The 6,882-nt window shown below is 33.3% G+C and overlaps 1 non-coding gene across 1 annotated transcript; it reads left to right on the top strand.

Annotated features, from left to right (window-relative positions):
* The first annotated feature begins 1,069 nt into the window (after positions 1-1,069).
* On the top strand, positions 1,070-1,176 carry LOC126946982 (U6 spliceosomal RNA). The gene has a single exon (XR_007722843.1). It is a non-coding gene; the product is annotated as a U6 spliceosomal RNA (small nuclear RNA).
* Positions 1,177-6,882: the final 5,706 nt, after the last annotated feature.

Here is a 6,882-nt window from a genome sequence, read left to right as displayed (position 1 = left end):
AAACTAATGAAGAAATATTAGCAGAGGCTGAGAGACCTATGAGATACAATTAAGTATTCCAACATAAGTGTACTGGGAGTTCAAAAAGAAGAAAAGAGAAAGAGGCAAAAAAAATGAAGAGATAATGACCCAAACTTCCCCAAATGGATTAAAAACATTAATCCACACACCCAAGAAGCATAATTAATTCCAAGTAAGATGAACTAGAAGACATTTACAGAGACACATAGCCAAGATGTTGAAAGGCAAAGACAGAGAAAATCTTGAGAGTAGAAAGAGAAAACCAATTCATCACAGACAAGTGGAAAGGAGAGCTTGATAGATTAGCAACTGATCTCTCTTCAGAAATAATGGAGGCTCAGAATGCAGTGGAATGACATATTCAAAGTATTGAAAGAAAAAAAAAACTGTCAACCAAGAATCCCATATCTAGCAAAACTATATTTCAAAACTGAAGGCAAAACAAAGACATTTTCAGATAAACATGATCTCTCTTACAAAGAATACTAAGTGAAATTCCTCAGGGTGAAAGAAAATAACACTAGACAGTAATTCAAATTCACACAAAAAATACAGAGCATGAGTAAAAATAACTATGTATTTAAATATAAGAAACTTTAGAAAGGTAGTTTCTCTCTTCTCTTAATTTATTTAGAAGACAATTGTACAAAAGAATAATTATAAAAATTTTCCTGTTGGAAATATGTCATACAAAGAAGTAATATGTATAAATAATAATATCACAAAGAAGGAGGGATAGAACTATATTGAAGCAAAATTTCTGTATTTCACTGGAATTAAGTTAGTATTACCTGAAATACATCATTTTTAGTTTAGAAGCATACTGTACTTCCTCCAGAAGAAAAACTAAAAAAATTATTCCCAAAAAATATAATTAAAAACTATTTAAAAAGGAATTTAAATAATACACTAAAAAAAAGTATTTAGGACAAAAACAGCAGTAAAGAAGGAATAGAGGAACAAAAGGGCATGAGACAAATAGAAAACAAATTGAAAATATGAGATTAAATACAAATATATCAATAACCACATTAAAAATCAAATGATTGTGCTCACTTCAGCAGCACATACACGAAAATATCAATGATGCAAAGAAGATTAGCATGACTTCTGTGCAAGAATGACATGCAAATTCATGAAGTGTTCCACATACTTCTGAGTTTAAAAAAAAAAAGGCTAATCCCAAAGGGTTACATAATGCATAGTCCTATTTATATAACATTTTTGAAATGAAAAAATTTTAGAAGTAGAGGTCAGATTAGTGGTTTCCACGGATTAGGGATGGGGCAGCAGTGGGGGTGGCAGGGATATGGATATAGTTGTGAAAGGGAAACATGAGGGATACTTGTGGTGTTGGAACTGTTCAGTACCTTGACTGTCGTGGTGGATACACTATCCTACACAGGTGATAACATTACATAGAGCTTAATAAACCCCCTCACCCACAGACACACACACACACACACACACACACACACACACAAACGATTACAAATGAAGCTGGGGAAATAGAAATAAGAGCTACAGATTATACCACTGACAATATCCAAATTGTAATATTATACTATAGTTTTGCAAAATGTTACTGTTGTTGGAGAAAACTAGGCAAAATGTACCAGGGACTGTTCTGGGTTATTTCTTAGTACTATATATGAATATACACTTATCTCAATAAAAATTTTAATTAAAAATGTAAAAGGATTAAACATCCAAATTAAAAGGCAGACACAGTTATACTGGATATAAAACAAGACCCAGCTATATGCTGTCTATAAGAGACACACATAGATTCAAAGACACAAATAGTAAAAGTTGAAAGTAAAAGTACAAAAATTATATTATGAAAATAGTAACCATAAGAGAGATAAAGTCTCTGTACTAGTAACAGACAAAATTAAGATAAAAAATATTGCTACAGACAAAGAAGAACATTTTATAATTATAAAGCATTAGTTAATCAGGAAGATATAACAATTACAAAGTATACACATACCTGACAACAGAGCTCCAAAATACATGAGGCAGAAACTTACAGAATTGAAGTAAGAAATAAAAAATTCCACAGCAATAGTTGAAGACTTCTATAGTCCACTCTATAGAATGGATAAAACAACTAGACATAAAATCAGTAGAGACATAGAAGAATTGAACAACATTATCAACCAACTGTATCTATAGTACACCCCATCCAACAATAGCAAAATATACATTCTTTTGAAGTGCACAAGGAATATTCTTGAGGATAGACCATATGCCAGGTGCCATGGCTTGAATATTGTTTGTCCCCACCAAAACTTATGTTGAGGCTTGATCCTCAGTGTGGTGATGTTGGGAGCTGGCACCTTTAAGAAATGAGTAGGTCACTAAGAGGGGTTAATGCCTTTCTCATGGGAGTGAGTTCTCACTCTCATGGGACTGTATTAGTTACCATGACAGAAGGTTATTATAAAGTAAGGCTGCCTCTCGTGTTTGGTTTCTTTGCACATGCTGCTTCCCCTTCTGCTTCTCCACCATGTTATGATGCAGCACATAGCCCTCACTGGAAGCCAACCAGATGCAGCCACCCAATCTTGAACTTCCCAGTCTCCAGAACTATGAGTCAAATAAACCTCATTTCTTTATAAATTATCCAGTCTCAGGTATTCTGTTGTCACAGCAGAGAATGGATTAAGACACTTGGTCACAAAATAACACTTAATAAGCATAAAAGGATTAAAACAATATAAAATATGTCCTCCAATCACATTGGGATCAAATTATAAATCAATAAAAGGAAATTTGTGAAGTCAATAAATACTTGGAAATTAAACAACACACTTCTAAATAACCAATGGGTCATAGAAAAAAATGCAAGGGAAATTAGAAAGGAACTGAAGGAAAACAGAATCACAATATATCAAACTTTATGACAGAGAGAGAAAACAGTGTTTAGAAAGACTTTTATATCTTCAAATGCCTATATTTAAAAAAAGAAAGATCTCCAATGAATTGCCTAACCTTTTACCTTAATAAGTAAAAAAAGAAGAGAAACCTAAACCCAAAGCAAGCGAAAAGAAGAAATAATAAAGATCACAGTGAAAATCAATGAAGTAGAAAACAGAAAAACAATAGACAGAGTCAATGATACCAAAAATTGGTTCTTTGCAACAATCAACAAAATTGACAAAAATTTAGATAAACTGATCAAGAAAAAAGGAGAAGACATAAACCACCAAATTCAAACATGAAAGAGGAGACATCACTATTGACCTTATAGAAATTAAAAGGATTAAACGAGAATACTATGAACAACTGTATACCAGAAAATTCAACAATTTAAATGAAATGGACATATTCTTAGAAAGATACAAATCACCTGAACTAACGCAAGAAGAAATAAAAAATATGACTAGACCTACAATGAGAAATTGAATTAGTAATTTTAAATCTTCCCACAAAGAAAAGTCTAGGCTAAGATGGCTTTACTGAGGAATTCAATCAAACATTTAGAGAATTTAAATCAATCCTTCATAAATTCTTCCAGAAAATAGGGGAGGAGGAAACTCTTCCCAATTAATTTTCTGAGACCAATATTACCCTGATGCCAATGCCAGATAAAAACATGACATGAAAAGAACACTACAGATAAATATACTTCTTGAATATAGATGCAAAAATGTCAATAAAATTTAAGTAAGCTAAAATGCCAGAAATATGTGAAAAATATTAAACATCATACCAAGAGATTCTTTTAATCCCGGGAATGCAAGGTTAATTTAACATCTGAAAATTAATGTAATATATTAATAAGATGAAGGACAAAAACCACATGATTATCTCAACAAATTCAGAAAAAGTGTTTGACAATATCTAATATCCATTCATTATAAAAACTCTCAACAGCCTATCATCTATGAAAGATCTATAGATAAAATCATACTTAATGGTGAAAGACTGAATGTTTTCTTTCTAAGACTAGGAATAAGGCAAGGATGTTCACTCTCATCAGTTCCATCTAACATTGTAATGGAAGTCCTAGCTAGTGCAATCAGGCAAGAAACAAACAAAAAGAGGCATCCAGGTTTGAAAGAAGAAGTAAAACTATTTCTATTCCAAGTTTACTGAGTTTATCCTACTGGGAGTTCATGGAGCTTCTTGGATGTGTAGATTTATATTTTTCATTATTTCTTCAAATATTCTTTCTTCCCCTTTCTTTCTCTCCTCTCCTTTTGGACTCCCATTATGTGTATGTTAGTACACAGGTCGCTGAGACTCTGTTCATTCTTATTCATTCTTTTTACTTTCTGTTCCTCAGACTGACTAATCACAACTGACCTATCTTCAAGTTTTCTCATTTTTTCTTCTGCCAGCTCGAATCTGCTGTTGAGCCCCATTAGTGAATTTTTCATTTCAGTCATTTTACTTTTCAACTCCAGAATTTTTGTTTGGTTCTTTTTTATAAAAGCATACCTCAGGGATATTGCAGGTTTAGTTCTAGATCATGATAATAAAGCAAATATCATAATAAAGCAAGTCACATTAATTTTTGGTTTCCTGGTGCATATAAAAGTTATGTTTACACTAACTGTAGTTTATTGTGTGCAATAGCATTATGTCTAAAAAATGCACATAACTTAATTTAAAAATACTTTATTGCTTTAAAAATGTTGGCAGAGAGACACAAAGTGAGCACACGCTGTTGGAAAAATGGTGCCGATAGACGTGCTCAATACAGGGTTGCCAAAAACCTTCCATTTGTAAAAAATGCAGTACCTGCAAAGCACAATAAAGTGAAGTGCAATCAAATGAGGTGTGCCTGTAATTTCTGTCTTTATATTCTTATTCTTTATATGATGATACATTGTTTTCCTACTTTCGCTTTTTAGACATGGTTTCCATTAGCTCTTTGAACATATTTAAAATGTTCAAATACCTATTTTAAAGTTTTAATCTACAAAGTCCAACATCTGGGATTCCTCGGGGACAGTTTCTGTTGATTGTCATTTTTTTCTGCTCTGTATGGGCCATATTTTCTTGTTTCTTTGCTTGCCTCATAAATTTTTGTTGAAAGCTGGATATTTTGAATATCATAATATGGCAACTCTGGAAATCAGATATTCCCTCATCCCCAGAGCTTGTCGATGTTACTGCTTGTTGTTGTTTTTCTAACAACTTTACTGATATAATTTACTGATATAGTTCTGTAAAGTCTATTCTCTTTCTTATGTTTGGTCACTGAGGACTCTGGTCAGCCTGGTGATTAGCCAACAATTGAACAGAGATTTCCTTCAAGCCTGGAACCAAAAATTCTCCCACTGTTTGCAGAAGGGTTCTCTGTGCATGCTGATGCATGTCTTCAACATTCAGACAGGCAGTCTACAATACTACCTTGGTCTTTACTTCTAGTTTGTGCAGGGCCTCAAGGTTGACCAGAGAGGTGAGCTTAAGGCCTTCTCAGGTCTTTTCTGAGTATGCACACAGCCTTGGACTTGCATGCAGTCTTCTACATTCCCAGAAATACGTTGGAAATGTTCAAAGCCCTTATTCCCCTACACATCTTAGACTTTCTTCCCAAGCTTTTTGGTAAGTCTATTGTTTGCCTCAACCATTATCCGTTGCCTCAGGCAGTAATAAATAAAATATTTGCCTGTAAATATTTCAACAAATATGCCCCCAGGTAGTGACCTTAGGACTGGGTGAGTTTGGAGCTAGGCAAGATAAAGACATACTATTCGACCAGGTATTCCAGAGGGCCACCAGACAGATCAACTAAAGGCAATTCTTTGCAAATGAGGTCCTTCTGCCCCATCTAGTACTGCTATTGGAATGTAGGATATTATTTCCAAGACTATAACTAAGCTGGGGAGTGGTAGATAAAACCAGGGTGAGTTAAAATGCTACGATGCTCTGTTCTTGCCGATAATCAGCCATTTTTCTTGAATAAGCACTCTGAGTTGCTACAAGCTTTTGGTTAATTTTCAAACTTCTGAAAAAGTTGATTCTGACAGTTTTTGCCACTTTTTTCACTACTTTTATGAAAAGGCAGACTTCTGGAGTTCCCTACTCCATTTTCAACGATTTCATTTTCTATTCACAGATGACAAGATCTTGTATATGGAAAGTCCCAAAATATCCACTGAAAACCTATTAACACTAATAAACAAGATCAACAAAATTGTATGATATAAGAGCAATAGACAAAAAAATCCATTGTATTTCTAGGTACTTATTATAAATTATTGGAAAATGAAATTAAGAAACAGTTCTATTCATAACAGCACCTAAAAGAATAAAATGCTCAGAAATGAGTGCAATGAAAGAAGTCTATTGCTTTACACTGAAAACTATAAAACACTGTGCCAAGAAATTAAAGAAAATATGAATAAAAGGTAAGATATTTTATTTTCACAGATTGGAAGATTCAATATTATTAAGACAGCGATTTTCCCAAAATTGGTGTATAAATTCAGTGCAATTCCTATCAAAGTCCTAGCTGCCATTTTTACAGAAACTGAGGGACTATCCTAAAATTTACATGGAAATGCAAAGGCCCCAGAATAGTCAAAATAATCTTGAAAAACAAGAACAAAGTCAGAGGACTTGTACTTCCTGACTTCAAAACTTACTATAAAGCTATAGTAATGAAGACAATGCAGTACTAGCATAAGGATAGACATACAGATCAATGGAACAGAATTGAGATGCTAGAAATAAACCGTTACATTTATGGTTAATTGATTGTTTACAAAGGTGTCAGTGCTATATGATACAGAAACAACAATCTTTTTCAACAAACAACAGAGACAATTTTTAACAAACGGTGCATGCAAAAAAATTTAAACACTTTCCTCACACTATTCACAAAAAGAAAATAACTCAGCG

This window comes from Macaca thibetana, chromosome X (assembly GCF_024542745.1).
Source record: "Macaca thibetana thibetana isolate TM-01 chromosome X, ASM2454274v1, whole genome shotgun sequence".
Taxonomy (NCBI): Eukaryota; Metazoa; Chordata; class Mammalia; order Primates; family Cercopithecidae; genus Macaca; species Macaca thibetana.
Note: the sequence above shows the minus strand (reverse complement) of the source record. Positions and strands in the feature narration are given on the sequence as shown.